General features: G+C 41.4%; 1 protein-coding gene across 4 annotated transcripts in view; it reads right to left on the bottom strand.

Annotated features, from left to right (window-relative positions):
- Window positions 1-24,309, bottom strand: part of CDH18 (cadherin 18) — a 605,089-nt gene that overhangs the window by 396,936 nt on the left and 183,844 nt on the right. For 3 of the 4 annotated variants that reach the window (XM_083747246.1, XM_083747247.1, XM_083747251.1), the window contains exon 2: window positions 23,702-23,774. The gene's annotated coding sequence lies outside the window, so the exon portion shown is untranslated. The remainder of the gene's footprint in view (window positions 1-23,701; window positions 23,775-24,309) is intronic. The other variant, XM_083747250.1, reaches the window with a different exon arrangement.

The following is a 24,309-nucleotide window of genomic DNA, read 5'->3' as shown; positions in this document are numbered from 1 at the left end:
AGGGAGACATGGCTATTTCCTACTATATATTTTTCTCGTTTCTTTTCTAATATCCATGTCTGATTCGAGACCCAGTCCACAGATTTTTCCCCACACTGGAACAGGTTGCATGTTCAGAACTGCATGTAAGGATAGGCATGTTCTGCTGTGGAACAGATTCTTGGTATGGTTTAGAGGAAGGGAGGAAGTTACATTGGTTCTTCTTTTTAAAAAGATACAGAGGTATATAATGTAATTTTTCAGGAATACTCATCCAGTTGGCAACCTGTCATTCAAGACTAAAAAATAAGAGATTTGAGTAAGTCCATCATTTGGTGAAGGCTGACACTCAGTTGTGAATGCTGGCAAACTTTGCAGATGTCTGAAGCTAGACACATATTTCTTCATTTTTCAGGCTACACCAGTGAATGCTGACAGACACACGTTGGGAACTGTCAGCGTTTGTCAGTTTTCTGTGATTTTTATTTTATTTTATTTTTACAAAATTTATCTGCGACTATCAACATCCACACACAAAAATTTGGGGCATTCCCATTGCTGCTACTACTATAGGCAGCTTGAAACACATATCCACACACTAGTTTAAGACTAGTCGGGTATCAAATATATTTGTTTTATTCAGAAACACTGGTCAGAACACAATAAAATCCACCGTTTCACAGCACCCATAAAATCTGCTGTTGAATAAATGTGTGTATTTTACATTTATAGATACAAAAGGCACCACATAGACCTGCTGATATTCCACCATGTATCATTTTTTTTCATGCTTATTACATTAAAAAAACACCACCGAAAAGGGGACAATAAATAAAATTCTGCAGGTTTAAAGAAGTGATTACCCCCTCTCTTAATTTAATTAGCATGTTTAAGGGCTAGCTGTGCTAGATGTTCCTTTTTCATTGTGCTTTCTCTCCATTGTATACTTCAACTTAACCACTGGAATATATTAGCTCTACATATCCATCAGTTGTAGCTGGTTTCACCCATTAACACATACTCTTTCTCTAAGTTCTATAAAAACTTGACAAATACTTCTCCTCTATGCACTGAATGCTACTATTCCCTTTCACTGCTCTTTGCAATCAACCAGATACTTAACAAAGGGAAACAGGTGAACTGCAAGAATTTGTATATTAAAGATGTGTGAATATGATCCAGTGAAAATTAAGCATCCTGAAGATTTCTACTAACTGGAAACTTAAGCAGGGCTTCACACAGTGATTTGCTATGGCTCCTATACATTTCAGCTGGGTATGTAGAAAAACTCCACGTAGATTGTGACCCATGTCGATTAATGAGAGTGGAAGCTATTTGGGCACAAGCGTGTCATGGGCTAGGTTCATCTGAGACATAGTGTGAATCAGTCAGACGAAAGCAAGCTGTTCCTTTCCATTACATGAAGTGTAAGGGCACCACAGATACACCAAACCTGTTTCATACCAGTTAGGCAGTCATGTCTTTCCTAAGAAGCATGTAGAATGTAGCTGTGCTTTTTATACGGTGACAATTGCCAGGTTTCCTTGGTTGGTAACCATCAACAGTTATCAGGTTTGATACTAGATTAAAGGTGTCGTCTAGTCAGAGGCATGCCTTCAGTTCAACTTTTCTTGTGGGGAGGGGGAGAAGGCTTCCCTAACAGGTAGCAAATGTTGCTCTTGCTCATTATACTTTGGCAGCAATTCACATACAATGGTTTCATTTGTGGAAGGGCTTCTGACGCAGTGGAGGTCTCATTCAGTAGGAGGGGAGGAGGGAGTTTTTTCCTTATACCCTTTACACTCTTATTCTCCAACACCACTTTTTTCCAGCCCTTTATGTAGTCCCTTGCATGTCTATAAGCTTAAGGTAAAGGGACCCCTGATCGTTAAGTCCAGTCGCGGAGGACTCTGGGGTTGGGGTGCTCATCTCGCTTTACTGGCCGAGGGAGCCGACGTTTGTCTGCAGACAGTTTCCGGGTCATGTGGTCAGCAGGACTAAGCAGCTTCTGGTGAACCAGAGCAGCACATGGAAACGCCGTTTACCTTCCCGCCACAGCGGTACCTATTTTTCTACTTGCACTTTGACATGCTTTTGAGCTGCTAGGTTGGCAGGAGCTGGGACCGAGCAACGGCGCTCACCCCATCGCGGGGATTTGAACTGCCAACCTTCTGATCAGCAAGCCCTAGGCTCTGTGGTTTAGACCACAGTGCCACCCGCATTCCCCAATGTCTATAAAGTACTACTCAAAAAGAGTCCTTCCAGATCAGACCAAAGACATCCTTTAATCACGGTGGCCAACTAGATGCTTATGGGAAGCCCACAAAGCTTCTACCACTGAAGTGAACTGAAGAATGTGATTTGGAACATATCCTGTTTATTGCATGGAAGAACATATGAGTAGGAGGAGCTCCTATTCCATTTCCCATTCCCACTTACTATTGGCTCAATTAAATAAGAATAAAAAAGCTTCGTGTGTAAGAGAAGGTAAGGTATTTGGTAGTGACACTTTTGCTGCTTTTCGTTGATTCTATTATCAAGAAGATGAAGAGTCTTCCTTTCCAATCAGTTATTATAACACATTTTGAGTGTGCTATAAAAAGTGCCATTAATCTGAAACTTTAGCAATCTGACAGTGACACTGTTTCCAGCCTCCTAATTTGCAAAAAGAAGAATGAGAGGGGGGGGGGAGGAAATTGCACTTGGCTTCATCATAATCTTCACTTTAGTTCCACTCTTGTCATTTTAGCTGTGAATTCATTGTTTCTTATCCCCATACAATAGAAGCTGCTGTCAAAATCGGCAGTGTTTCCACTCAGGAAAAATAAATCTTTTAAATGTTTTTCTGCCAATGCTTTTTAGATTATAGTTATTTGAAACTCTAAATGAAGTCCTGAAAGCCTCAATATACCACCAGTGTTGATGATGTTGATCAGCAAAGCACAATGAACTAAAAGTATTTCACAGATGTTGCTATTGCTAATAAAATCCACATAGGGAGAAGACTGAAAGCATATATAATATCTTACGCCAATCAAATGAAGCAGTTTTCTTTTCCTTGTTTGAAAAATCAAAAAGGAGGAAAAAAAAGTCATACATTCTTAGCCCAAATCACCCCTAGGAACAAAGGAGCAATTACTACCAGTAATATTTCTTCCATAGCCTTTGCTAATGACCAACTCTTACATAGAATGCATGGGGGATGGCCAGGTTAATAAAGACCAGCAGATAATGCAACCTTAAATATTTACTCTAAAGGTACTTTATAATTTACAAGATGTATTGTGTGAAGCTCATGCTGCAAGGACAGATCCAGAGATGATGTTGATTGATTGATTGATTGATTGATCTATTTAATTTCTATACCGCACTATACCCGAAGTTCTTGGGGTGGTTCACATGAAATATCAAATACATAAAATCAAAACAAAACCAACAACCCAATAACACGCCCCCACCCCAAGATCCAGCATTTTTTAAAAGGGTATAAGATGTAGATCAAGTCAGGCAAGGCCTGGTTGAAAAGGAACATTTTTGCCTGGTGCCAAGGTGTATAGGTGTATAGTGAAGGCGCCAGGCAAACTTCCCTGGGGAGAGCATTCCACAGATGAGGAGCCACTGCTGAGAAGGCCCATTCTCATGTTGCCACCCTCCTAACCTCTTGCAGAGGCACATGAAGGGCCTCAGAAGATGATCTCAGGGTCCGGGTAGGTTCATATGGGAAGAGGCAGTCCTTGAGGTATTGTGGTCCTGAGCCATTTAAGGCTTTAACCAGCACTTTGAATTGGGCCTGGAAACTAATCATAGCCAGTGCAGTTGGACCAGGATTGGTGTAATATGCTCAAACCGTCTTGCTCCAGTGAGCAACCTGGCCACCGAATTCTGTACCAGCTGAAGTTTCCAAACCGTCTTCAGTAATCTAACCTTGAGGTTACCAGAGCATAGACAACAGTCGTTAGGCTATCCCTGTCTAGATAGGGGCATAGCTGGGCCAGCAGTCAAAGCTGATGGAAGGCACTCCAGGCCACTGAGGTGACCTTATCCTCAAGCGACAGCAAAGGATACATGAGTACCCCCAAACTATGAACCTGTTCCTTCAGGGGCAACGTAACCGCCTCCAGGGCAGGCAGCCTCCCAGCCATCTGGTCTGAAGAACCACCCACTAACAGTGCCTCAGTCTTATCTGGATTGAGCTTCAGTTTGTTGGCTCTCATCCAGTCCATTACCGAGGAAAGACACTGGTCCAGCAATTCCACTGCCCCACCTGTAGATGTAAAGGAGAAATAGAGCTGAGTGTTATCAGCATATTGCTGACAACAAACTCCAAACCTCCGGATAACCCCACCTAGCGGTTTCATGTAGATGTTAAACAGCTTGAGGAATAGAATTTAGCCCTGCAGAACCCCACACTGGAGGTTCCATGGGGCTGAAAAGCACTCCCCAAGTAACACCCTCTGGGAGCGACCATCCAAGTAGGACTGGAACCACTGCAAATGGTGCCACCCACTCCTAGTTCAAAGAGTCGCTCCAGAAGGATACCATAATTGATGGTATCAAAAGCTGCTGAGAGGCCAAGAAGAATTGACAGGGGCATGTTTCCCTTGTCTTTCTCTCAACAGAGGTCATCGTACAGAGCGTCCAAGGCAGTTTCTGTGCCAAAACCAGGCCTAAACCCCGATTGAAATGGATCCAGATGAAGAAGGCAACTCTTTTTTGCCCTTTGCCTTGCCTTGGAAGAGGTGTAATTTATCCTTTCTTCTCTCAAACCTTTTTCTCATGTTCTCAAAGCTGACATTAACCCTTTCCCGTGTAGCACTATGAGGCACATAGGCAACTGTCAAAAATGAAGTCAGGAACCAGGTGCTGAGTCATGGAGCCAAAGCCATGGAACAAGAGGGAATCAGAACCCAGAAGCAGGATCTGACTGGAATCAGAGTGATGGGTAAGTCAGAGCTGAGTATTTCAGCAGAGCCAGGAAGACCTTGTTGCTCACAAAGGAAGCCTTTCTTTGCTGCCTGCCCAGGAACTGGTCCCCTCCAGAATACAACTCTCACAATCCCAGACTATTGGCTATGATTGCTGGGGCTGATGGGAGTTGTAGTCCAATAACATCTTGAGAGAACTAAGCTGCAAAAGCTGTCCTAGACGAATGCTCTAAACTGCAGTTCTGTAGTTCACCACATGGAACACCCATATGCAGTTCCAAAAGTTCCTAGCTTGAGTTGAGCTATGTTAACACTGACAGAGAATTCACTTTCTACTTAAAGGAAATTCACTGTCATTTGAGGTACAGTGGTACCTCGGGTTACATACGCTTCAGGTTACATATGCTTCAGGTTACAGACTCTGCTAACCCAGAAATAGGGCTTCAGGTTAAGAACTTTGCTTCAGGATGAGAACAGAAATCGTGCTCCGGTGGCGCGGCAGCAGCAGGCCCAATTAGCTAAAGTGGTGCTTCAGGTTAAGAACAGTTTCAGGTTAAGAACGGACCTCTGGAACGAATTAACAGTACCACTGTATTCTTTTTCTGCATATTCCAATTTTCTCACTGCCTCTAGAGAGATTTCCTCTGAAAACAACCATTAAGGAAGAAACACAAGGCCCAGGTAAGATTTTAAAGTTGTTTTGTGGCAGAGCAGAATTGGAGGGCAAAGTGGGTTATTGTGGGAAATAAGGCTCAAAAGATAAGATAAATATACAGAGAAATATATTTATATATGCACATACACATTTAATAAGGACCGCATATCTGTGCTAGATGCAAAATAAGATAAAAAGTCTGTGCTAGGTTAGAAAAGGGGTGTCACCTTGACAATAATGATAGAAAGCAGAAATTAGGACCAGATGGCATCTACATTACATCCTAGCCTCTTGTTGATAGAGTCAATTAGGCATATGAATGCACACAAACCTAAGAGCAGGGTGCCATTAACCTAGATTTAGCACTATCATGTTACCAGTCAGTCACGGGTCAAGCTTATGCAAATAGTCTTGGTAGGAAGATGCATCCCCATATAATGAAATGGTGACTCAATCACATGAAATGCAATGTCTGGTCATTAGGCTTGTGTTTAGTTGGGGCTGAACCAGCTGGGTGTGGTTGTAAGAATGAGCAGGGATTAAGATTCCCCACAAACATCCTATCCCTGTTGATCGTATGATGTAAGGGTCAACTACAGCAAATGTTCTTAAATGTATGTGCCTTCTTTGCCATTTCATCTTAAACATAACCAAAAGAAGCATTTGCGCCTTGCTATAAACTTTTTGCCCTCTCCCAGTGGAAAAGTTATAGGGAAGTGCACATTTTATAGGGAAGTTCACCATTTATATTTATAATTTATACACATGCGATGGGAAGCCTGTGGCCCTCTAGGTGTTATCGGACTCCAACTTCAATCAGGCCCAGCTAAGGTTGCCCAATGGTCAGGGATAATGGGAGCTGTAGCATTTGAGGGGTTGGGAGGTTTCCATCTTTCTACACTTGAATGGTTGAGAAAGATCATATGATGGCCAACCCATCAAAAGAGTGTGTGTGTGTGTGTGTGTGTGTGTGTGTGTGTGTGTACCATGGTACCTCAGAACTCGAATGTAATCCATTCCGGATGACCGTTCGACTTCCAAAACGTTCGAAAACCGGAGCACTTATTTCTGGGTTTTCGGCATTCAGGAGCCGAAACATTTGAGAACAGAGCCGTTTAAGTTCAGAGGTGTTGTTGTTGTTGTTGTTGTTTAGTCATTTAGTCGTGTCCGACTCTTCGTGACCCCATGGACCAGAGCACGCCAGGCACTTCTGTCTTCAACTGCCTCCCGCAGTTTAGTCAAATTCATGCTGGTAGCTTCCAGAACACTGTCCAACCATCTCGTCCTCTGTCGTCCCCTTCTCCTTGTGCCCTCCATCTTTCCCAAAATCAGGGTCTTTTCCAGGGAGTCTTCTCTTCTCATGAGGTGGCCAAAGTATTGGAGCCTCAGCTTCACGATCTTTCCTTCCAGTGAGCACTCAGGTTATTTCCTTCAGAATGGATAGGTTTAATCTTCTTGCAGTCCACGGGACTCTCAAGAGTCTCCTCCATCACCATAATTCAAAAGCATCAATTCTTCTTCAGAGGTACCACTGTATATGTGTGTGTGGTTGTAATTTTCTGCTACTTATTTCTTTGGTACCCTGAGAAGATAATGGAAGATGATACGGAATGGGGCTTTCTCCAACAACATCATTAAAAGGTTTTGTAGTCATTAGACAAAAGGTAAGAATACTATTATTGCCTCCTATATTCTGCAGCTTTCCTGTTCCAGTGACTCAGGCAGCATTTCCCATTTGTATGAAATGTAAGGCCAAAGTTGTAATCTGATTTTAGGCAGATAGATAGTAGTAGCAGCAGCAGGGACTTATCAGTGGAGGTGGCCTCCTTGGAGAATAGCTTATCTAGGAAACCAAAGCAACTGAGGGAAACTGTCTGTTTAGAAAAGCTTTTTAAATAAACAAGCAAACTGATGTATGCTCAAATTGTTTTGAGCAATACAAAAGGTATATATTTTTGCTGATTGTGTAAACACAAGTGGTAGCTTAGCGACAGATCACATACTTAGTACACAGAAAGCTGCTGGCTGAATCCCTGTATTTCTAGGTATGACTGAGAAATATCCCTGTTTGAAATACTGCCATTCAGTGTAGGATAATATTGAACTAGATGATTGATTACTGCTCTGATTTTGTATAAGGCACTTTCAATTTATATGTTGGTTCTGGTTTATTTTCTGTGTCTTTAAATGTTCCTGTTTACACTGATTTGCTGTAGATTTTATTTATTTGTTCTTATATATGTATGCTACTATGAAGGCCAGCTTGTAGGAGGAGCAGAAATTTTAGAGTGAATAAACAAATTAGCAACAACAAAAGCCCCCACCAATAAGCTAGTTTTGAAAATGGACAGGTAGTTTTAACTAGGAAAACAAACAGAATAATATGTATTGTCCATGCAATGGACAGAGACATTAGTAAACTATATTTGCTTTTTTTAATACCCTGTTCATACCCCATTCCATTTTCACACATCAACAGCTTCCCAATAAAATGAAAACGTTTTTTCCCCAGCAAAGGGATAACCAAAATAAGATGAGTTCAAAAACTGTATCAGCACTTGCCTATTTCTGTTATGTCAAATTGCTTGTGTAGATTTGAGCTGTTGCTGCACTCAGTCATGCACAATATGGAAGAATTGATATTTGATGTTTTTATTATGGGAAAGGTGCCTTATTCGACATCAAGGCAGAATGCCGTGCTGCACATGACAGAGTGCTATCAAAATCACCTTAAGAAGTTTGGTCAATTACCTTCCATAACCAGACCAAAAATTTTAAAAAAATAAAAACAGTTTTTGAAGTGTCTGCATTAGCAGTCAGGTTGGGTGGGAGCATGGGGAATGTTCAGTTCTTGCCTCTGATTCATAATTTTACCTTGACCTTGTCAAATTTCAGCTTTCTCTTTTTCTCCTTTTAATATATATATATATATATATATATATATATATATATATATATATATGCCAAAAGAGTCAGCATAGATAAAGCATTTACGTCATGGAGTCTGCTTCAAATTTCTCCCCATCACAGGCCATTCCATGCCATCCTACAGTTTGAAGACCATTCATTGTGATGCACACACAAGCATAGTTTTTCTGTTTGCATGCAAAATCTACAAACAAACAAGGACTGCAAGGATGAGCATGCTAAATACCTTCTCCCAACCCGTGGAGGGTGGAGGTCTAAGTGGGGAGTCTCCTGTGCCTATAGAAACTCTGTTGGTGTAGAGACTCCCTAGTTCAGACTTGCACCCTCAATGTGGATGATGTGTGGTGAAAATCAGTGCACTTGTACTGCCTGCTTGTGTGTAGCATGGGGCTAATGAACAATTAGGGGTGTTCCTCAATGCTTTGTTCATGACATTTTAAAATTAGGCAGAAGCAAGTTGTTGTTGGTTGTGGTTGTGCAGAATGGGGGAGATTATCCCACTGCCCAAGTTGACTTTGCCACTTCCTAATTTGCAGAATAGCAGGAGTGAGAGGTGATGATGATTTAAATTATCAACCACATTTTAAAGCCATACTCAAGGCAAGATTATGCACATGCGTGCACGTGCGCGCGCACACACACACTTTCAGTGAACAGTTGTGTATGCCTCAAAAATATCAGGTGGTGGGACAGGTTTACATATCTCAGGTGCACATCAGCACTTTCTTATCATCATATATAGTGGTGGGTGGGTTTTTTTTTTTTTTGCATACATACATAACTTCTTGACTTCCCACTCATCCTTTCCTGATGTTTCATTTTTATTACTCCTTTTCATTAGTTGTTTTAAAACACATCACATCACCACCTTCTTAAAAGCTTTGCTTAATTTAAAAAGAAAGAAAAAAGTACTGACAAGCTGTGTTTTAGTGACTAGTGAAGCAAATTGGCAGGGCCTGTTTGGGTGAAATGTTTTTCAGCTATGCTAAAGCTACAGAAAAGATTTTAATGTAAATACTACACAGTGTTAGTAAGTACTAAACGGTGTTTCCATGTGCTGCTCTGGTTTGCCAGAAGTGGACATGACCCAGAAGCTGTACGCTGGCTCTCTCGGCCTGTAAAGCGAGATGAGTGCCGCAACCCCAAAGTCAATCACGACTGGACCGAATAGTCAGGGTCCCTTTACCTTTACTATACAGCCTTACTTCTTGGAAAGTGAATTTGGGCAGAGCCTCCCACGAGGAACTGGGGGACATGAGGATGTGTACAGGAAGAGTCTCTTTGTCCCAGCAGCCTTTGGCTTCCAAAGCAATAAGCAACATTAGTGATGGGAGCAAATTCAGCATTCCAGGACTTCAAAGTACGAAAGCCTCCAGTCTGAGAAGTCTAGCAGCTGACCTCTTCAAATTTGGGTCTTGCTTAAAGCATGATTCCTTTGTCTACCTTCCCTTCCCTTCCCAAGGACCAAAACCAAACCCAACCTTTGAGAGGAGGCAGGGGGTAATCAGCAGTAGGGTTGGCATTTTAGAGAAAAACAAGGGCTTCCATTAGCTGGAAAGGATTGTTTCAAACTAGGGTTCTCTCTCAAACTGAAGCAGCAAGCAGAGATAACTAGAAACCCCATGTTCCCTAGATGCCATTTCCTGCAAGGGAACATGAGTTTGTAGTTCTGTAATTTTTTTGTCTCTTATCACTAAAAGTACCATATATTCTGCTCCCAAACACTCCCCGTTTTTTTTCCCCCAGTTCTGCCCACTACGATAACGATCCTGCCTCAAAGTTTAGAATAATGGTTGGAACAGCAGGTACATTTCAAGTACAAAATGCTATTATTATTACTTTTCAGTCAGCTAGCAACAGGCTCAATTCAACCATTTTCATTTTCTCTTGGCTTGGAACAAGCAAGAGAGTGTCATGATTATCACATGAATCAATCCATCCATCCTCTAATCACTAACTTTTAATCTAATGAGTACAAGATTGACTGATTTTAGCAAAATCAACAAATCAGTGTTTGGTACATGCCTCACAAACATTTGATTACCTTCCTCTGCTTATTCGGGTACAAAAGTGTAGCAGAGTAAAGCCCACTTCTTTATTTAACCATAAACGCAAGAGATGAAGGAAGTGGATGCATGGATTTTAAGGCTGTTTCCACCATACTGTGTTAGATTATTACAACACACATATAGCTGCAGGAACATATCAATATTCTGGCCATGCAGACAGCGAATGTGCCAATGAAGCTCGTGGTCTCTTAATTTTTTCTTCGCATATATAACAGAATCCAAGACTCTCTCCATTAATAAAACTAATGTTTTGTAACATAGAAGTATATTCTTAGGCTCAGGAGCAAAGCAGCAGCTAGTGCTGCCAATTCTGGCCACACAATAAGAAGTGGGAAAGAAGAAGCACAATTACTCTAAAATAAGCATTAAATTGTTTTTGTTCCATCACTGCAGGAAACAGTCAAGCACAGCAAACACGGTGGGAACAAACCATGCTTGAAGGGCAGGCAGGTATGCCAGGCTGTGATAAAAAACAAACCAGGGAGGCATTAGTCAAGGTAGGGTGGCTAACTTGTTGGAATCCAGCCCCAGTCCAAAGTTAGGGATGGTAGGGGCAACATCTGGAAGGCCACATGTTAGTGATACCTGCCTTAACTGAAGGAATGAGTAGTTGGTGCAGAAGGATCTGGGACAGTGGAACAGAAAGGAGCATGTCAGAAAATGATGGGGGTGGGTGAGAGGGACAAATTTTCTAAACTGGGGGTGACCTCGATGGTAAAGAGGAAAAAAATGGTGTTAATTTTGAATGAATGAATGAATGAATCTTTCTTCACCATCCAAGTCACCCCAGCAAAATTAGTAGAATCTAATTATGAGTGTTTTGTGGGGAAATGGATGTCTTTTTTGGATTGCTTAAATAATGATTATAGCATGATGAACATGAGTAGAATTTGAGCTATGAGCATCAGAAGTAATTGATTATAATACATAGTGGTTCTGATTAAAAGATAAAAGATAGGGTGCAGCAAAAGGGGAGAAACAATAACTCCATGGAAAACAGGGTGGGAAGTTGACAAAAATAAGAGACAAAATGAAATTGTGTTTTGATTGTACAGTGGTATCTCGGGTTACAGATGCTTCAGGTTACAGACTCCACTAACCCAGAAATAGTACCTCGGGTTAAGAACTTTGCTTCAGGATGAGAACAGAAATTATGCGGCAGTGGGAGGCCCCATTAGCTAAAGTGGTACCTCAGGTCAAGAACAGTTTCAGGTTAAGAACGGAACTCCAGAACGAATTAAGTTCTTAACCAGAGGTACCAATGTATGTAAAAAAAGCTGAAACAAGAAAGAAAGAAAGAAAGAAAGAAAGAAAGAAAGAAAGAAAGAAAGAAAGAAAGAAAGAAAGCTGTTAAGTCAACCAGGAGAGCAAAACAAAACAATGGTGGGAAAAGTTGCAGAAAAATTCAGTGAGCAGAGAAGTAGATAGGGAAAAAATACTTTCCCCATGAAACATACTCTTTGTGAAAAATAGGCAGGTGGAAGGAAGCCAGGGAAGCAGACTAAGGTTTAAGTAGAGGGCAAACTTTGCTCCCTAGAATAAATGTTAATTCCCCAAGGGCAAGAGTAGCATTAGAAAATCTGAGTGTAATGAACCCCATATGGACTCATTAAAAAGAAACTGAAATGGAATCAAGTCCTGCTCCTTGATTATAGTGTCTTTGTGGGTTGTTAGAAAAAGAACCTGAGAAGTCAAGTCAGATTTAGTAACTGTGGTAACTATCAATGTCTTTGTACAAGAGGTGCATAGAAGTCTCAAGTTACATGGCCTCAGATTTGCCATTCTTACCCATTTCCGATATGATGCGTTGTGCCTACTAAGGCTTAAGTGATGTATACAATCAAGATATTACAAATGGGACCCGCAACAATTTTTTCCAGTGTGGAGTGCTCCTGTTCAGGTTCCAGAAAATAACTTTTCAGGTTATTTCTCCTCTCCTGTTTTCTATTCCTCTCCCAAGAGTTTGTCAGCTTTTCATGGCAATAAGTTCAGTCCTGAATGGATTGTTTTTGCAAGTTACTTGTGGTGTAACTGCAAAACTGCTGGTACTTTGCTCCTGGGTTTGTATGACACTATTTTGGCTACATAAGGATTCACTCTTGGAGAATGAGTTTGTGACTGGTGTATATGATTCAAGTACATTTTAGTCAGAGCTCTACCTGAAGCTCAATGATGGACTTATCATGGACAAAAGGGGAAGAGAAATCATCGCCCAAAGTGTTATGTACTGTTTCTTTAACTACCTTTCAGCTGCAAATATAACGCTCGAGTGTGACACTCCAAGGCAACAACTGGCACAAAGCCCGAAGCTTCAGAGAAATGAATATGGGCTGCGTATCTCTGGATGATTTATTGGTGCACAACAGTTGCACTAAATTAGAATCAAAGTACAATTTGTTAGAAGACGTGTCTGCAGCTTTGCAGCTAAGCTCTGCTTGCCCTTGTGAATACCCTTTGCAATAAAAGTCCTACTTAGACCTATACCGCAGACAAATCAAGTTTATTTCTCGTGGATAAAAATATTGACTTTATAATACGGATTTTATAAAATGGACCCTCTCCAAGCAACTGCAGCTCATCGTGGTTCTGGGAGCTGTCTTCCAACCCTTTCTCTGGATTGCCTCTGTCACCCATTCTTGTGACTTGTAAGTCACCCTAAAACAGCTTTGATCAGGTGGGATATTAGTGCAGTAGATTAAAAAAAACAACCCATCCAAAATAAAAGATGTTTCCAATGATGTAAACACATTCTCAACTATGGGCTAGGCTAAATCCCCCCAAAAATTATATAGGTAGTTTTCAAAATCCCAATCCCAAAATTGCATTCTGGTGACATACCCTGAGAGAAGAATCAGGAAGTGTGGAGTAAACTATCATAACCATTGTGGCAGTGGATTTAATATATATATATATATATATATATATATATATATATATATATATATGCAGGTTTTGGTGTCCTCGGGTGTCTTCCCGTGTAAAAGTTGGGGTGTCTAGGCGACGTTTCGACGAGGTCTCACTCGTCATCTTCAGGCTGGTGCTTTCGGCTTCTTGTTACTGGAACAAGAAGCCGAAAGCACCAGCCTGAAGATGACGAGTGAGACCTCGTCGAAACGTCGCCTAGACACCCCAACTTTTACACGGGAAGACACCCGAGGACACCAAAACCTGCATTCCTGTACCCGTGAAAATCTACGAAAGCATATATATATATATATATATATATATATATATATATGAGTTAGATCTGTTTGCTTTTTACACAGTTTAGCCACAGTACATGCTCAACAGCTACTAGTCCTGGACACATATTCCAATCTGCATCAAAAGGCACATCTGGCCAACTTAATAGAGCCCTGAATCTTTATTAGCTGCAGATATAAAAGTTGGTTTCTCCATTTCAGGATAGGAATGTCTGGATAAAGCATCTCAAGTGTCATCTTTTTGCTAGGTATGCATGTGTCCCCATCTTAATCTAGTGAACTTTCCCCTGCACATAGCTCTATCTATCTATCTATCTATCTATCTATCTATCTATCATCTATCTATCATCTATCTATCTATCTATCTATCTATCATCTATCTATCATCTATCTATCTATCTATCTATCTATCTATCTATCTATCTATCTATCATCTATCATCTATCTATCTATCTATCTATCTATCTATCTATCTATCTATCTATCTATCATCTATCTATCTATCCTCTATCTATCATCTATCTATCAATCTATCTAATCTATCTATCATCTATCATCTGTCTATCATCTATCTATCTATCTGTCTGTCATCATCATCATGATCATCATCATCATCTAAAGTTTCCTAATAATGATTAAAAGTACATTACATATTACATAAGGAACAGCATAGCTCACACAGTGTCCTTTAAAACAGTAACATTAAATATTATATACACACACAGAGAGGGACACAAACAAACAAACAAACAAACACAAAGCCTTCCAGTCAACAGCAGGTACAGTCTATATCCAGCTGAAACACATTGAAAAGCACCCAATGTACCTGTATTACAAAGCAATCCTAACTATAGGAACCTGGCATAAATTATGCTGGCATAAATTACACCTACTCCAAACTCAGTTCAAGAGGAATTTGGAGGAATTTGATTTAGACCACCCTTCCTGCCCACTAAGGTCTGCCAGGTTGCTAGGTCACATGACCAAGCTGAAAGGGAGCTAGGATAGGGGTAAATTTACCCTTGCCCTGTCCTTCGCCTGCCACACTCCTGGACCCCTCTTGGAAGACTCATGCTGCCATATATTCTGCTGGTTTAAGTTCTGTCAGCTGAGCCTTGGCTGAGTCCTAGTTGAGCCAGAGTGAATGATTTGCATTGTCATTATCGCCAGCAAATCTGGGATGGGAGACTTAAGTCAGTGCAGCCCTAGCTGAACCCTGGCCTAGCCAGGAAAGCCCAATATCTACCAAATCCAAACTCATTCCAGTGGATCTTAGGTTTGGATTGTGCTGTTAGGCTGTTCTACCTTGTTCTACTATGAATCAACAATATTTCAATTGTTTATATCAAGAATTATTAAAGAAATGTATGAAGAATAGAAACTTGTATAGAGTCCATCATATTGCTGATATACGCAGTAGAATTGCAAAGAGATTTCACACAAAAAAAGTGGGGGCAGGGAAAATACGGATGCTTACATTCAGACAAAACTGGCAACAAAATATGAGGGAAACCAAATGGATTTTTATAAGAAGAGAAGTTTTCAGGCAAGGGGTTGTATCCCCCCAAACACTCCAGAATTTAAAGTGCTGTCCAGCGTAGATGTGGAGGTTCCGAAAAACATCAAAGGAATTTTGAGTGAGGCTGAAATAATTCAGATAAGACAAAAAAAAAAAAATTCTCCAGGGATTTTAGGCAGCAGCTAATATCACTTCAGCCAGTGATCATAAACTTATCTCAAGTTTTTAGCACTGTAAGAAGAGCTATCCTGAATTTTGCACTCAAGATTTATTTATCTTGCGAGCTTACGCTAAAAGGAAAAAGAAAAACTACTTTTGTGCTTTTTATGTTGTTACATTATTTTACATTATATTGTTATTAGTAATTTTAGACTCTATCTAGAACTTCAGTATGCTGCTGCTTTTATGCAATTTTAGGCTTTCTTTTATGTTCATTATAGCACTCTTCAGGCAATCCACTCACTTGTAAAACCAACACATGAATTAAGAGACTGAGGATGAGAGCATTAAGTTCTCCTGCCTTTTATTACCCCCTCCTCCATGACTTGGAGGATCAACTTCTGAAGCAAGGGGAGCTCTTTCCATGATTTATAATCCTGATATTCCCTGGTTCCAAACTTGGTGGGGAGGTGTATCTGCAAGTACAAAAGGTTTCCCTCTTCTGAAGTTTACCTTCCAATTAATACAGTGGTACCTTGGGTTAAGAACTTAATTTGTTCCGGAGGTCCGTTCTTAACCTGAAACTGTTCTTAACATGAGACACCACTTTAGCTAATGGGGCCTCCCACGGCCACCGCACCACCACAGTGCAATTTCTGTTCTCATCCTGAAGCAAAGTTCTTAACCCAAAGTACTATTTCTGGGTTAGCAGAGTCTGTAACCTGAAGCATCTGTAACCTGAAGCATCTGTAACCCAAGGTACCACTCTAGAGGATAATGTGTTGGGGGAGGATCTTAATGTGCTTATCTCTGCTCACATCTTGGTTTTATACAGTAGATTAGAATGCCTGAAGGCTCTTTAGATGAACCCTGAGTCATATCACCCAACCTAATGGAATAGCCAGCCATAGGTGTGTGCTCCAGTTACCTGGAAAACTGGACCAGTGCTACCTGTTTTGCAGCAGTTTCAACAATGAACACAGTGTGGAAAAATGTTGAGCATTGTCTTTGTTGCCTTTGGAAGGCAACATTTTCCCACTCCTTTGAACCCTCTTTCAAAGTTGACACTCAATTTAAACTCAGCCTGGCTGAAACAGTTTTGCGTGTGATAAGCATATGGCAAAGCTCTTCCAATCTCACCTTTCTTTACAAGTGCTCTTATAAATGCATTTTAGCAATGGAGGAGCCCAACCCTGATGCTTATGCTAACTTATATTAATGAACAACATCACACAGAGGTGTTTCTGTACAATGTAATGAGAGATATGGAACTCTGTATTAATAGCTTTTAGCATGCTTTAATGAGCAGGGTTGTGTTGTTGTTTTAAGTGCTTAAAGTCCATGCACAACAAATCATGCAATCAGCTTGCACAAAACTGCCTCTGCATGTGGCACAGGAGTTAATCAATTGAGGCTCAATCAGGACAAAATAGAGGCACAACTAATCAATATACAGCTAATGCTGGATTTAGGTAACAGCATGTTATGGATGGAGTTCCACTAAGGGATCCATCTAAAGGATCAAGTTTTCAATTTGGGGGTACCGTTTGACCCCCTGCAACTGCTGAAAGGCCAGGTGGCTGTTTTGACCAGGATAGACTGTGCTCAGCATCAGTTGGTGTGCCAGCTGGGCCAAGAAAGCAGATGTGGCTACAGTGATCCATGCCTTATTTACCTGTAATTTGGAATACTACAATGTGTTCTACATGGGACTGATCCTGAAGAGCAATCAAAAGCTTCAGCTTGAGCAGACTGTTTTCAGGCTGGTGCTTTATGGACCATACGACACCAGACTAGAATCATCTACACTGGCTTCCAATTTGTTCCTAAGCACAATTCAAGGAGCCGCTTCTCACCTATAACTGAGTTGGGGCCAGAATAACTGAAAGAACTTCTTCTCCCATGCCAACCTGTCCAAAATTCATGGTCATCATTAGAGGCACCTGATGTGTGACTCCTCCACCCTCCCACCAAGAGAGGCTAAGTTGGTGCATACTTGGGACAGGGTATTTTCTACAGTAGTGCTCTGATTGTGAAATCAGATTAGTCCCATCTTTGCCTAGCTTTAGGCAGGCTGTAAACACTGCTTTGGTACACCTGTCTCTTGAAGAGTTTTAAATTCCATTCTGAGAATTGTTTGAATGATGGTTCTGGTGGTTTCGATATTGTTTTGTATTGATTTTAATCATTGTGTATACTCTTGAGGGCAGAAAGGCAATTCATAAACACATTCAATACATGCTTTAAAAAGGGTTTGAAGTCAGCATGAGCAGCAGCTGCCATGGAGGTGGTTGTGAGGATCAGGTTGATAATCAACTATAGACATCACATATTGGTAATAATTTCATGCTACATCTGACATAGAAGTTCCCCTCAGCCCACCGCTCTTCTTTCCCTAGGAAACCCAATTTCTTTCTATATTGTATTCTATACATATCGATTCTATCTTTGATTCATACAAGTAACTGGTGTATACCAATAAACTATCATGGATTCTTCCAAAGAATTATAATAATTGTTTAAAGAAGGTGTTGAGTAGTCTATGTGAAAGTCTCCTAATCCTCTCCACAGATCTGCAGTCCCCAGATTCCTCAGGGCAAGAGAATAACAGACAAATTTAAGTCTGTGGAGAAAATAAGCTCTGTGTTCTTTTCTAGCTCATCATAGACCATAACTGAGTAAACAATTGTTTAATATGCCTTCCTTCCTCAAGGTACTTGGCAAATGCCAACACCACCTAATAATTTCCCGCCATTTGAGCAATTGGCTCTGAAATTTATTTTAACTTCTTTCCTTATTTGTTCTCATAATCATAGAGCCTAGAAATTTAAATTCATGCGCTTTCCGCAGTGGTTCATTTTCTAAATTGAAGGTGTTCCTTCTTGCCTTGTTGTTCCCACAACTCCTATAATCCGTCTTGTCTGTATCGATCGATCTCTCTTCTAATAACATCTTCTACCTGCTTGGAAGCTCTCGCAATTCCTGTTTCTCTACACTGCATAGTGCAATGTCATCTGTAAATATCACTTTCTGTGATGCATTTGTTTAGATCTGTGAGGTTAGCCCATTTATCACTGTGATGAACAGACAAAGACTTAGTGATGATCCTTTTATGGACTCTTACTTGATCTGAGAACATCCTGAACTTACCACATCCAGGTTCAGAATACCAATGAACTCTCACTATGAACAATATGCCTCGGTGTGAAATGTGCTGTAACTCAGTGGCAGAGAACTTTATGTGCATGCATAAGTTCCCAGGTTCATTCACCAGTTTGGTTGGGAAGAACCCTTTCTGAAAGCCTGGAAAGCTGCAGACAATGCTGAGCTAGATGGTCTGATCCAACCTTCTCAGTGTAAGGCAGCTTCCTGGGATCCTACTTTTTGCTGGCATCCACCCATCCCAAGAGACAATGGAGCTTGCCACCAGGGGTGAAGTCAAACCACTGCATTAGCAGCACTGAAGTGATGTCCCTGGGGTGCAAACCTAGGCAGTGTGTATGGAGGTCCAGAGCTGGCTGAATGACAACACCCCCTCTTGGCTTCACTGGTGTGGTCCAAAGGAAAGCAGAACAATATGTTTGGCACCAGCAGGAGTTGCCAGAAGAAGGTGTATAAGATGCCATCCAACCATCTTAGGGACTCCACTCTGGATTTGTGTAGTGTTTATTCCTTAGCCTTTCTTTTCCCAAAGATGCCCTGCAAGGGAGCGGAGGTTTAGGAGCAGAGTAATTCTTCTCCTAGATGGATTACCTAGCCAGGTTTAGGAGCCCCATCTGCCTCTCACTTCCCTCTACAGTATGTACATAAATTGCCTTCTTGACCATTGGACATGCTATTGAACTCATACACTCAATCTGCTGAAGCCTCTCTGCATGCTGTGAGTCAGAAGAGGGGAAGTACACTGCTACGTAATGTAGCTGAAATAACAGTTATTGTATTCTCCAGCTATTGTCATAGGATTCAAAGAGCCAAAGGCAGAAAATCCAGCAGGAGCAGCCTGCAATGTAGCCTAGGATCTCAATATCACACTTGTGGGGTGCAGCATTCCCATAGACAGGCTCTCTTCTCACTGTGAATACACCATAGTAAACTTTACTTTTTTTCTGAAGTGGAGTGAGATAATAAAAACTCAAAAGACATTGAGAGGTCACAAAATTATTACCGGGGGGGTGGGGTGGGGTAGACACATCAACAACACATATTCTTCACCATAATTTCTATTCAAGACACTCTTCAGGAAGTGTGATGTTGGCACATCCACTTTTACACAGCAATTGGACCAGCAATTATAGGAGGACGAATTGAATTCTCTCAGCATTCCAACGATAATACTCAGTTTCTTTGAAAATGCAATCACCACAGAAGAGATGTGCTATCTCAACAGACAACGTCTAGAAATGAATAGCTAACATCACTGCATTTGCTGCTACCCATGGCACTTAATTTCTAGAAAAAAAGTACTCTTGTTGGGTTCAAGTATGTCTGGAGATGCCAACTTTACATTCTTCTCTGCAGTTCCAGATATATGGGGACTCTCTACAGCAGTGAAATAAATCATTTTTGTGCTTACTGGGGGGCTGGGGAGTGTATATAACCTATTGTTACTTTACTTGGCTCCATCCACACTACACATTTAAAGCAGTACCACTTTAAGCAGTTGTGGCTTCCCCCAAAGAATCCTGGGGACTGTAGTTTGTAAAGCTACAGTTCTCGGAGTTATTGGGGAGAGGAATTGACAGAGAATTGTAGCTCCATAAGGGAAATGCAGGTGGCACTGTGGGTTAAATCACTGTGCCACTTGGGCTTGCTGATCGAAAGGTCAGTGGTACGCATCCCCTTGACGGGGAGAGCTCCTGTTGTTCGGTCCCAGCTCCTGCCAACCTAGCAGTTCAAAAGTATGCCAGTGCAAGTAGCTAAATAGGTACCGCTCCAGCAGGAAGGTACAAAGCATTTCCATGCACTGCTCTGGTTTCGCCAGAAGTGGCTTAGTCATGCTGGCCACATGACCAGGAAAAACTGTGCAGAAGAGGACAAATGCCAGCTCCCTCAGCTTTTAAAGCGAGATGAGCACCGCAACCACAGAGTCATTCACAACTGGACTTAATTGTCAGGGGTCCCTTTACCTTTACCTTTAAGGGGAACGTAGTCTTCTAACAATTCTTGGTACCTTTAACAAACCATAGTTCCCAGGATTAACCAAGACTGTTTAAATGTACACTCCAGGCGCAGCACATGCTCCACAGTGAAGCCCTATCAGATCATTTTGAAAGGCCTGATAAGCCCCAGTAAACAACAACAAGAAGAACAATTTGATTATTTGTACTCTGCCCATCTGGCTCGGTTTCCCCAGCCTTTCTGAGGAAGCTAACCTTCCCACTCCTTGGTAGTTGGTTTTACTGGATAGAATCACATTACCACTACTCTCCCATTATGATGTAATTGTTTTAAAAGAAAACCATGCTTTTATCTGAAGGTACACTAGCTGGAACTAAGCAGGTCTAAGCCTACTCATTGCCTAGATGGGTGAATAGCATCTGGGTGATCATACATGTATGCCACCTTGGAACCCATGATAGAAGAAAAGCAGAAGGAAGGAAGGAAGGACAGGAAGGAAGGAAGAAAGAAAGAGAGAGAGAGAGAGAGAGAGAGAGAGAGAGAGAGAGGAAGAAAGAAAGAAAGAAAGAAAGAAAGAAAGAAAGAAAGAAAGAAGAAAATAAAAGTTCCATGTTGAATGGAGCCTGGTAAAAGATTCCGCATGACCCACTTTCCTTTCCTCAGCCACTAAACCTTCAATAAACCCATGATGCTTCTGCCCTGGAGCCCTGGAGCAAAACAAGGCTGGCTGGACTGAACTATAGGTCCATCACAGTCCTCCCACTCCTAATGTAAAGTTTGGCTAGAAACATCACAGTAAGTGCATTCACACTATGCACATGTGATGAAGCACTGGAAGAGGAGGAGTCAAAGGGCTCCACTATATGCAGTGGGGAATCTCTCCTAAGTTCACAGGTATTCACACATGGAGATCCACACACATGAAGGAATTAATCATGTTGCTAAGCCCATCCCTTACCACCAGGCAGTGCAACAATCTGATTAAAGAGTGACAAATGGTCAATCATTTAGTTCATTCATTCTCACTATATATATTTTTATCATTTCAATTTTCCATCTTAGGCCCTCTCTGCTTATTACTGTTTTCTTTGTTTTGCTTTTCGTCTTGGGAATGGCTGGGAAGTTCAAAAGATAAATGTGCAAGAAGTGTCAATTTAATACAAACCTACCACATTACAACTAATACATCCTCCCACTGCCCCTGTTTCAGAAGGAGGCTGGTGGGGTGGGTTGTCAGGAAAGAGATGAAATACATAATCACTGCATGTGAAACCAAGGAGCACCTGGGAGCCAGAATGTTTTGGTGCCTCTTGGTATTGCTGATCAACAGTTAACAAAAATAATGGCATTCAAGGGGGGCATTTGACTGAATGTATGAAGATCAGGAACCTTATGATATCAGGGTTCCTAATCACAAGGAGTTGGCTAAGCAGGTCCAACCAGTTGGACTTAGAAGCCCTCTTCAGAATTAAAGTGGGTCAGGATGAGGACATTGTAGTTGGAGCACTCTGTGTGTTCTTCCATCTCACCTCCAACCGGGCTAATCTTATAAGGAACCACAAATGTGTTTTTCCAAGTTCTTCCATGACTTTTTTTGTCCATTTCTTCTGTAAGTAATTAGGTGAATCTCTGCAAGCCAGCACATCGAACAACAAAACTTTTTCTCCCCCTCTGGGGAGGAAAAGAACTTCCTAAAAATTTCTGCATAAAAAAATCTTTTATTTTTACTTTGAATTCCAATTCTTTATTTGCACTCCCGAGTGGCAAGGGAGCAAATTTACCCCAAACAAGAGAAATAGTGAGATTTCTTTTCTCTCTTTTTCAGTGTACTATATGTTATGCTTTTGAGCTTCTTTCTTTCATTTCTGCCTTTGACTAGAAAAAGAGAGCCCTCTGAATTGGGAAATGCTGGATTTGAATCCTGAGACGCTTAGCTTTTCACAGATTGCCTGAATGCAGCAGGTGCTTGCAAGCTCTTTGCTGGCATTTGTTCTGTACCCCTTTCCAAAACACCTGAATGCTGTCACAGCTCTGTGCTTCTAGACAGGCTTAAGCACAGTTTTAAACAGTACTGTACTCCGGCAGACAAAAGCTAGTGTTTGCTTATATGCAAGAGCTTCACTCGATTAAAAATGTGGATGGGGCCAATCTCACGGCCAAAGCTAGATATGACAAGATGACATACCCATCAACTGTTCTGCTCTCCAGCTTCTGATTGGATCCCAGGATGCACCAAGGAGAGCACAGCCCCGAAATATCCCCGTATTCCAGTCACCTGGATCCCACAAGCGCATAGCTCCAAAAGACATGCATTCCGATTTTCCTCTATGGGATGTTGGAGGGTATAAGTTTATCTGTAACTGGGATCTCCTTCTGGGTTTTGATTATTTAACAACTAGCCCCAAAGAACTGCTTTGAAAAACTTGGGAGATAACCTTGGGGAGGCAAAGTTAACCCTCCCGCCACACAACTTCTCAAATCTAAATCACTTAAACTTTTTAACGATATCTGCCACCATTGTGACTGTGTGCCTGCAGCACACTCAGTCTCCAAGACCAGCTTTTTTTTTTGTTTTGCAAAAACAGGGGAGTTTTCAAACATCTGGCAGGCCATAACACATTACTTGTGAGTTTCATATAACACAGCAGGACACACTGTGCAGACCTGGTTATCGGTATACCCGTTTAGATTTATCAACTTTCTCTCCTTCTAAGAATGCCACATTAAAATTAAACCTGTTGCCTGTATTGGGGAAACCTTTTGCTTGGCATTTAGAAGAAATGTCATTCTTTCTTACTGCATGAAATAGAGCTTTAGCTTCAAATATAGCTTGTTTTATCCATAATTGGAGGAAGGGGTCTGATTTGGGGGAGGGGGATGATAAAATATATCAAAGTATCAGATAACTCTCTCTATCCCATGATATTCTCAAACAGTATCTAGTATACTTTTAATATTTATGGAGAAGAACAAGCAGTTAGATAAATAATGAAAACAGAGGAATGCTCTCTTTTTTTGTATTGCACAGTGTTCTCCATCTTAAAAGCAAGCACCTCTAAAAGAAAGGGACATGGATGTGACAAGAATTCTGACATTCCTCATGTAAAATTAATAGCAACATTGGGAAGAATAAAAAGAAACCCTACCTTTTGAATGCTGCTGTAAATTTTAAAGTAGCTTCTCCTGTTACGAAATGCCTTCTCATTCAATCTTTTTCTTCTGAAATAAAAAATATATAAATGATTTCGTTTGCATGACATCTTCATTCATACTTGAAATATCCAGGCCAGGCCCCTCATTTGTGAATGTGCAGTCTAAACACATTTACACTAGGGCTGGGCGATATCTGTTTTTTCAATATCATGATATATATCACCAACTAAGCATCATAAGATCTCGATATATCACAATATATATATCCATGGCAGTGGAGGGCCTCGCCGGGCCTCCCTGTGGGGGAGGAGGACCCCATCTTGCATCCCTGTGGAAGCAGAGGGCTTTGTTGGGCATCCCAGTGGTGGAGGGACTCCCAGTGTGATGGCCTGGGCATTCGATTCAGAGGCTGAACCAGAGGAATCCCAGCATGCACAGGAGTCCCTGCCTCCAGGGCCGGCTGAACTGGGGCAGGGCCTTGATTCTGAAGTGCCTGCACCTGTGCCGGATCCTCAGGAGCAGGCACCAGGTGATTCCACTCTAGCTCCAGAGGTGATTAAGGACACAGTGCCTACAGGTGTGCCTCTCCCAGCCCTGCCAG

This window comes from Podarcis gaigeae (genome assembly GCF_964106915.1).
Source record: "Podarcis gaigeae genome assembly, chromosome: 7".
In the NCBI taxonomy this organism is placed as follows: Eukaryota; Metazoa; Chordata; class Lepidosauria; order Squamata; family Lacertidae; genus Podarcis; species Podarcis gaigeae.
The sequence above is the reverse complement of the archived record's forward strand: the minus strand, read 5'-3'. Positions and strand labels throughout refer to the sequence as shown.